Source organism: Alexandromys fortis, unplaced genomic scaffold (assembly GCF_014885135.2).
Source record: "Alexandromys fortis isolate MF-2015 unplaced genomic scaffold, M_Fortis_MF-2015_v1.1 scaffold_95, whole genome shotgun sequence".
NCBI classification, from domain to species: Eukaryota; Metazoa; Chordata; class Mammalia; order Rodentia; family Cricetidae; genus Alexandromys; species Alexandromys fortis.
In genome coordinates this window covers 974,070-984,237 of record NW_026067990.1, presented here as the reverse complement: position 1 = coordinate 984,237, position 10,168 = coordinate 974,070, and the positions used below count along the sequence as shown (strand labels likewise).

The window sequence follows — 10,168 nt, the reverse complement described above, 5'->3', positions numbered from 1 at the left end:
AAAATCAAAAACACCAATGATAGCCTTTGCTGGAGAGGTTGTGAAGAAAGGGGTACACTCATCCATTGCTGGTGGGAATGCAAACTTGTGCAACCACTCTGGAAAGCAGTGTGGAGGTTTCTCAGGAAATTTGGGATCAACCTACCCATGGACCCAGCAATACCACTCTTGGGAATATACCCAAGAGAGGCCTTATCACACAACAAAAGTATATGCTCTACTATGTTTATAGCAGCATTGTTTTTAATAGCCAGAACCTGGAAACAACCTAGATGCCCTTCAATTGAAGAATGGATGAAGAAAGTACGTGTTTTTTTTGTCATTCCAGTGAGTTATTGATATTTGTCATCATCTAGTGAGGATATAGAACTACAGGATAAAAAGATTTCATTTCAAATATTTTACATTGGTCTGGATTTTTTCATATTTATACAAATTTATTGTTATTTTGTTATACCATATATATGTTTCTACTCTTGTTTAAGTATTGCACTTATGCTGCTCATTTAAAAATGTAATATAAAGTACTAATCCTTGAAAGTATTTATTGCAAACAGTTTAGGATAATTATGAAATTCAAACTATTACTTAGTCATTTATAATAATCAAACTTGTAGTCTTGTTAGACATGTTTTAAAGGTTAAACAGATACATTATAGAGATATAGGTAATCTTAAAATGCTTCAGGGACCTCCAGAATGTGGCATTTAAGATGTTTACTAAACTAAGGCTTTTCATGATAGTGAGACATATCTGCTCCTTGTACCATCAACCTGTTTCATAGAATAATGATGGGCATTGAAAAACCACTATATGGAGTTCACTTTCATTTTGGCAAAGCTAGTCTTTTGTGCAAAAAACTGCCCTTATTTTAGCTGTTTATGGTATACTGAATAAACAGGACAAGCTAGAACAAAGCAATAAAAATTGTCAAATTTTGCTAAGACAAGGTAGGACAAACCTTCAAAATCACTACATTGCATAAAGGTCTGTAAAATATTCTAGACTTGTAGGTGGAATATACTTGCAACAGCATTACAGAGGAACCTTTGGTGTTTTTCCAGGCAGCCAGCTATTTTTGAAATTTCTATAGCTTTGGAAGTATTTTACTAAGGTAGTACTATATCCCTCTTGTTTCTCTGATGGGGATAAAGACTTTATAGCTATAGTTACAACTTTTCCATAGTTATGATAGAAATAAGATTAGGTTAAAAAAAACAACTTTGGACTCACCAAGAGAGGATAGATAAGAGTATTTTCTCTGAATTTACCAAATACAGATGAATTGGTCATCGGGAATATAATTCTTGCCTAATAGTTGTTCTTATTATACATAGTTTCACATTGTTAAAGCTAAACCTTTTTTAGATTAAAAGTGTGAAAATGTTTTAAAATATTTCTTTAACACAGAAAAGTTGTGTTGCCTTTGTTTATTAAAGACATGTCACATTTATTTTTCTTGGGGAATATTTAAAATATATTTAAAATAACAAAACAATTTTACATATAAAGATGTGTTGTATTTGTTTAGTTATGTAAAAATGTATTGCTTTTTTACTTTCCCTGTGTAAGGTACCTGATTGCTCTATTAAACACACGAATGGCCAATAGCAAGAGAGGATATAGAGGTAGAACTTCAAACAGAAAAAGTAAGTTGGAGAAGGAATTTAGGCTCAAAAAGAAGAAATAAAATGAGATGCCAAGCAGATGTCAAGGACCAGCTTGCCAGACATGGAAGAAGCAGAAATGTATGGCATACAGAATGAAAGAGAGGTAAAAAGCCTTGAGACAAAATGTAGATCAATAGAAACAGCTAAAATTAAATTAAAATACCTAGGGGAACCAGTCTAAGGTAAGGTGAAAATTCATAATTAATAATAAATCTTTGTGTTTTTATTTGGCAGTAGTTGGTGGCCCAAAGAAAATATCAACAACACGTTGCTTTTGCTTAAAGAGACTTTTCCCTTAGTGCTATTAGGAAAGCACTACTTTATTACCTCCTAGAAATAAATGCATATGTATAGGCAGAATCTTACCGATATATTGCATTATATATATATACATATATATATATAATTTTATGAAGTATAGAATGGTATCACTTACAGTAAGCATTCCTACTTCATTTTTTTCATAAGAATTACTTTGGCCATTATAAGTTCTGTTTTCCTACATGATCAGTAAAATTATGTCATCAAAATTAATAATGAGAAGAATGAAAATTAAAACGACACTTGCAAAGTTTAGATTATGTAGCTTAATGTGGTTTTTCTTTTCATTTATTCAAGTTTTAACTTTATGCTCCTTTATAAGTCTTCATAATTTCTGACTTCAACTGTTTCACTATCCCTTAAATGAATACAGTATAATTAGACAATATTATTTTTCTTAACAGAGTTCATGAGAATTATTCAAAATGGAGATTTCTCATTTTGTTAAGGGAGTGATTTTTCAATTCTTCATAAAATGGCTATTAGGAAAGCTCTTTGGTGATGATGTGCAAATATGAACAGTCAGGTCTGCTCTGAAATAAGGTAGATTAGTATTCGTTTCAGGGAGAATGAAAAAGGGGAAGAGAGATCAGGAGGAAATGTCACAGTGTTTAATGGGGACTAACTATATATATATATATATATATATATATATATATATATATATATTGTATCCTCTCAAAGGGAAATGTTAAACTTAGATGTGTGTGGGGGGCGGGTTATAGAAGAAAATTAGAATGCAAAAATCATCAACAATATTTGAGAAGGAGAATGGAAGACATGAATTATTTGGAAGACCATAATTATCTTCTTCAATTCTTAGAGTTTTCATCAATTCAATATTAATGTTGTATAAGATATTGGGATTCTCATGATTTTTTTCTCATTGATTTAAGTTACCTAATATATTTGAGTTAGAAACCCAAAAACTGACAAAGATTGATGATTTTGAGTTAACTGCAAAGTAGCAGGGCAATAGATCCCTAATAACATATTTTGTGAGGGGAAAAAAAAAAGTACAGTGGTTTGGAGTGAGAATATATTTGATGTGTGCATTAGTCAAAATTTTCTAAAGGAAAATAATCCCATATATATGAGATGGGAATTTTCTAATATGATATGGTCTGGTCCAAATTGGCTGTATTACACTGGAAAGGCCAAGAATCTGATAGTTTTTACAACCCACAAATTTGGATGTCTCAGAAGTCCTAATCTGTGGGAGGCCTGAAGGATTCCTAGAGAGCTCCTGGCTTTCTGGCTTCACTTTTCGCATGGAGAAACTGGTTCTAATATTAGGGAAGGAATGTTGTCACAAAAACTTGCCAGGAAGAGTGAGGACATGCTTGCAAAAGGTTACACAGATACTCCAAACACCTGGTGTAGTGACTGAGTGGCTAAAGAAAAACTTTCTATTGGTTTAAATGTGTGTCTGAGTAGTCTTTTCTAGTGGATAACCTACAACAGTATAATTTATTAAATACTGTGGTTGGGACTGATAATACAATATGTACCCTGTTTTTTGCACTGAAATTAATTATACAGTACTTTATCATATTGAGACTGACACATATACAGACTAACCACATTGGCTTGCTTACTTTCATTAGAGATCCAAATTCCTTTTAGCTACACAATGATATTTGTTTTAATTAAAAGTGAACTTTCTTATTTCCTTAATTTTATTCCAATTTACTTTGGAAATAAGATTGCTTAAATGGAATTGCTTACTGAAACATAAGATCATATAGGCATTTGAGTTCATCTCCTGTGGGAAATTTTTATGGAATTATTACTGAATGCTCTTAGTTAGAATTGTTATGAAGCAATAGGAGACCTTATGCAGACACATCTTCATGATATGAAGAACTTTAAGTATCAGCTATTTCACCATACCATTTTTGTAATATGAAAGTGATCATACTGATATTAAACTTATTACCATAATCCTGGTCCTCAACTTCATATTTATGTGTTTCTTTGGGGAGGGGGAAGAATGCATGTGGAAAACAGAAGATAACTTGTAGGATTCCATTCTCTCCTTTTAACATGTGAATTTCTAGAGTTGAACTCAGATTGTCAGTTTTTGTGGCATTTTCAAGCAGTCATGAGTGTATGCATGTGTGTGTAAGTGTGGTATGATGAATGTCATGTATTTATTTGAGATTATTCTCTGATATTTATTTGCAATAAATTTATCTGGCCATAGACTCTAATTCCTTGATTGCATAAACATTGCATTTTGTCTTTCTTGGTTTATTACTTTTAGTGTCTCTTTACAACCTAGAAACCTCTGTTAATGTTTGACCTTGGCAGAATTTACCTTATAAACAAATGAATTGTAGAATATTTATACACTGTGTGAAAATATATTGCTAAAATTTGCTAATTTTCGGGGATAGGGAGCGATCTCCGAGCGAGGGAGCAAGATGGACGCGGGATTCTTCCACGGAACAAGTGCGGAATAGGATAATCGGTTCAGCAACAAACAGAAGAAACTCCTCAAGCAACTGAAATTTGCAGAATGCCTAGAAAAAAAGGTGGACATGAGCATAGTAAATTTGGAGGTTATAAAGCCTTGGGTAACAAAAAGAGTAACTGAAATCCTTGGATTTGAAGATGATGTTGTGATTGAGTTTATATTCAACCAGCTGGAAGTGAAGAATCCAGATTCCAAAATGATGCAAATCAACCTAACTGGATTTTTGAATGGGAAAAATGCTCGAGAATTCATGGGAGAACTGTGGCCCCTGCTGTTGAGTGCACAAGAGAACATCGCTGGGATCCCCTCTGCTTTCCTAGAGTTAAAGAAGGAAGAAATAAAACAGAGACAAATCGAACAAGAAAAATTGGCTTCTCTGAAAAAACAAGATGAAGATAAAGATAAGAGGGATAAGGAAGGAAAAAAAAGTAGCAGAGAAAAAAGGGAGCGGTCTCGAAGTCCAAGAAGACGCAAATCCAGATCTTCTTCTCCTAGAAGACGATCTTCCCTTGTCAGGAGAGAGAGAAAGCGCAGTCACTCTCGATCTCCCCGTCACAGAACCAAGAGCCGGAGCCCTTCCCCTGCCCCAGAAAAGAAGGAGAAATCTCCAGAGCTCCCAGAACCATCAGTGAGAACGAAAGACTCTTCAGTACAGGAGGCCACATCTACAAGTGACATCCTGAAAGCTCCCAAGCCCGAGCCTGTACCAGAGCCCAAAGAACCTTCTCCAGAAAAAAATTCCAAAAGGAAAAGGAAAAGACCCGACCAAGATCTCGATCACGTTCCAAGTCACGATCTCGGACCCGTTCTTGATCACCTTCTTATACTAGACCAAGACGACAACATCGATCCCGATCCAGATCATACTCTCCTAGAAGGCGGCCAAGCCCAAGAAGGCGACCATCCCCTCGAAGAAGAACTCCACCAAGACGGATGCCTCCTCCACCAAGGCACAGGAGGAGTAGGTCTCCAGGGAGATGAAGGAGGCGTTCTTCTGCATCGTTGTCTGGAAGTAGCTCTTCGTCCTCTTCATCTCGTTCCCGGTCACCACCAAAGGAAGGCAGTCCCCATCTCCAAGTACTAGGCCTATTAGGAGAGTCTCCAGGACTCCGGAACCTAAAAGATTAAAAAGGCAGCCTCACCAAGCCCTCAGTCTGTGAGAAGAGTTTCCTCTTCCCGATCTGTCTCTGGATCTCCTGAGCCAGCAGCTAAAAAGCCTCCAGCAGCTTCATCTCCTGTCCAGTCTCAGTCACCCTCCACAAACTGGTCTCCCGCAGTACCAGTCAAAAAGGCTAAAAGCCCAACTCCAAGCCCTTCCCCTGCCAGGAATTCTGATCAAGAAGGAGGTGGAAAGAAGAAAAAGAAGAAGGACAAGAAACACAAAAAGGATAAGAAACACAAGAAGCACAAAAAACACAAGAAAGAGAAGACTGTAGCTACAGCCACCACAGCTCCTGCAGCCCCTGCAGCTGTTTCGGCTGCCACAACCACGTCAGCAAGGAAGAACCTGCGCCAGCACCAGAGCCCAGGAAGGAGACTGAAAGTGAAGCTGAAGATAACCTTGATGACCTAGAGAGGCACCTGCGGGGAAAAAGCCCTGCGATCCATGCTGAAGGCTCAAGTGTCCCCACAGTCCTAGGTGGACATGTTTGTTACGTTGTAAATTTTATTTGGTTTGTACTCAATTCAATTTCAAAATCGCTAAAATATGTTTGAGCTTTAGACTATAACATTTGTTGTAATAATTGCTAGGTTGAAGTTCACCATGTTTTTTAAAAAGGGGGGCATGGATTTGCATTACACAGGTGTCCATGGTGTACTAGTGACATTCTTCCATTGACATTTAGAGTGAAATACTTTAAGCCAAAAAAAAAAAAAAAATTAGGGGGCGTTTAAAATATTGTTGGCATTTTTACCGTCCCTTTAAATGCCCTTGCCTCTCCCCCAGAGGTTCCCTCCCCCCTTTTTTTCTTGTTTCTCTTGAAGTTTAGCACCATGTAAATTATGCTTTCAACCTTGTATAGGTTTGTAAGCTTGCCCAGAAGTGAGACCACTGTTAAGTAACACAAGGGTCTGAGTGAGTGTTTTAATGCAGCAAATACCCCTGTTGGCTGTGGAGTCTCCGCTGACAGCTCAGGATTCCAGCTCTAGGGAACGGGGGAGGCACTGCTGGATGCCGGAGATTGTCCGTGATGACAGGTTCATAAGTTGATTAGAACTCTGGAATTTTGTCCTCTTTGGGTTGGCTTCTGTTTTGTTTTCTTTCTCCCCCTTTTTTTCTTTATCTTTTGTAAAGGCAATATACTAGACCTAGCAAGGATCCTTCAGTTAGATAAATTTGTTTTATGAAACTTCATGGCTCCCATCCAGAATTTTTTTTTTCCTTACTCTTCCAATTGGCACACAAAACTGAAGAGCTCTTGTATTGGCAGGCTGGGAGGGCCTGGACTTGGACATAGTGTCTTGGTTTCACTTGTTTTATTTTATTTTATTTTTTAACTAAAGCTATATAAAGCTTGTGGATTAAACAGAATAAATTTCTAAATTTAAAAAAAATGCTAATTTTCTTTCTAAGAAAATGAATTGCAGAGAACACAATTTTAAAGAGAAAAATATAAACTAGAAACTAACAGACAAGTTATGAACATATAAAGTGAAAATAAGTACATTTGACAAGAACTAAATGAAAAGCACAGATAAAAAACAGCAGTATTACTAGCATCTACTTAAAAGTTCTAATATACTATGTACATTGTTTATATCATGAAAGCTAACTTTTACAATAGTCCTATGATTTAAGTAGTATTATTGCATTTAAAGATTTACTTTATTTATATCTATTTACTTTTGTCTGTGTGTGACTGGTGTAATAAAATGTTGAATAACCAAGAGCTATTTTTACTTTTTATAATTGTGTACTTTGCAATTCATTTTCTTGGAGAGAAAATTGGCCAATTTTAGCAATATCTTTCATCAGATTGTGATGTCTTTGAAACCAAGGGAATAGCTAGGTTTAGGCAATGAGTGGTTACAAAAGAGGAGTTGACTATTTTAACATGATGAGTTAATAAAAGACAGTTGTTCAACAACATTCTCTAAGATGGAAGATAATACAACAGTGATTTTTACATGTGAAATACCATTAGTAGTGACTGAAAATGATTTCGTTTTTAAGTCAGTTAAAAATGGGATGAAGGCAATGCACGATGGGACAAGTCTTTCATTGCAGCACTCAGGAAGCAGAAGCAGTTGAATCTCAATGAGTTTGAGGGTATCTTAATTTAAATAGCAAGTCAGGACAGCCAGAGATACATAATAGCCTGAACTCTCTCAAAAACAAACAGACAAACAAACAAAGAAAAAAGACACGAAGAAATAGTATTGAATTATTGGAGAGTACCCAGATCACAGCAGAGACATTTGCATTCTTCAGCTATACACTGCAAGGAAAAATTTTCAAAATGTTTAAACATTCTGGCTTATGTTTAACAAAAGTTCAAGAATGCAAAATGATGACTGGACTTTACATCTGGCTTTGCTATTAAGATTTTGCCATTGTTTATATACTTTATGCTCTGCTCTTCATTTTCTGAAATCCTAAACTTCTGTGAGTACTTCATCATGTACCAATATTGCTTCTCTAGACTTCAGGAAATGGCCATATTTGATTGCATATTTCACTTTGATAAAACTGCTGGATAGATAAAAAGATAATGTTAATTGATACAAAACACTTGATTGAACATATTTAGGCTCTATAAATATCTTAACTGTTACACATAGGAGAAGATTCAAATATACTAACACGTCATCAACTTTCATTATATACTGTCTGCATAAGGATTGAAATCTCCTTTTTAAAAGTTTTTCATTCAAAAATGCTTAACAATATGTATCCCATTAGATATTGTGCTACATGTTGGGCCAAATTATTATAAAACATCCTTCCCCACAGTATTTACAATCTTTTGAAAGAGATAAAAAAAATTCAGTAAAAATATGTAGAAAAACAACAAACCAAGGTCTATGGTGCCAAATTTTCTTATATAAAGTATTAACTTCAATGTTTTGGACATTTACTTATCTGCTAAAGCTCAAAATAGTCCACATTTTGTAAGATCATTAAGTTCTATAGAGACTATCCTCCTGAGTTGAGTGAAGAGGACTGTGAGAGAGTAACAAGATCTCTTTTGCATTTCATCAGAATATTCCATTGAAGATTTAGGTTTGAAAGAGGAAACTAATTCATCTCGAATATAATCATTTCACCTTTTGCAAAATTTAAAGATGTGTACTTGTAAAGAATCAAGGGTAAGGGAGCAGGCAGTAGGGTAGAACAGAGTAATAATGGAAAAAAAGGAAAAGTCCCAAACATGGACTTCATAAATACAAAATAGACCACTCTTACCTATTTGAATGGAACCATCCCCCCCTTTTTTTATTGAGAATACGAAAAAAAAGTTTCCGCCTCCTCCCAGCCTCCCATTTCCCTCCCCCTCCCTCCACTCTTTTCCCCCTCCCCCTAATCTTCTCCCCCTCCCCCACTCTTCTCCCCCTCCTCCCACTCCTCTCCCCCTCCCTCTCCAGTCCAAAGAGCAGTCATGGTTCCCTGCCCTGTGGAAAGTCCAAGGTCCTCCCCCCTCCATCCATGTCTAGGAGGGTGAACATCCAACCTGGCTAGGCTCCCACCAAGCCGGAACATGAAGTAGGATCAAAACCCCGTGCCATTTTCCTTGGTTTCTCATCATCCCCTTTGAATATAAATTATTCAAGTAATCATGTTTAAGCCAAGAGTAATTAATAATGGCCCAACTGAAAAGTGTTTGCCTCTGAGTCCTTCAAATGCTATAATACCATATTCCCTAAGGTACATTCCATATACAATGGATGCTTAAAAGAAGGGTGATTAAAATTACAACTTCATCAATCATACCCACTATTAAGAATATTTAGCATTGGAATTTCATTAACTAAATGTCTTTCTGAAATTCATTGAGAAATTTTTGGTTTATTGAAAACTTACATGTAGATTATTCCCAATGTCCCTCTTTTTTTTAGAAAAAAAATGGTCAATTTCCATTTTTAATTAAATCAGTTGTGTAATCAATTAATTGTAATTTTATCACTGTGCAACTACTGTTCTTACAAAATTAATAATATTTTATTTAAATTTTATTGACTAATGATTTAATCTTAAGTGTGACTTTCCAGTTTTCAGAGAAACACAAATCACACACATCAACATTGATTATACATAATTGCACATTTTTTCACTTATGAAACTCCTTCAAATGTAGCAAGTGGTTTGTGAAATGTGAAACAAGCCAAAACTAGGTAACCATTCTGCTTGCAGAGCAAATATGAAGGCTGGTACTCTTACATTCTTTGCTTTGGATGCAGAAGTACTTCACTATGAGCCCAAAGCCTAAATATTTATTGTCTTTTTACTGTGCATAGATTCATGTATCTCTAAAAGATTTTTTAGCTCTACTACCCAGTATTAATGACTATAGATTTTTTTTTGAAAATAATATTTATGAAGGTAAGACCAAGTAAGAAACTAAACCACTTACATAGGCTCTTATTCAGTAAGACTACATTTTTTAAACAGAAGATAGTTTGAGCAACAAAGTTGGTATATTAGAAATAAGCAACAAGTCTCTTGCTTCCTGGTATTATATAACATAAAAAGCAAGAA

General features: G+C 35.5%; 1 pseudogene; it reads left to right on the top strand.

Moving 5' to 3' along the window:
* Positions 1 to 4,417: 4,417 nt before the first annotated feature.
* On the top strand, positions 4,418 to 7,020 carry LOC126512104 (serine/arginine repetitive matrix protein 1-like; annotated as a pseudogene).
* The last annotated feature ends 3,148 nt before the right edge of the window (positions 7,021 to 10,168 follow it).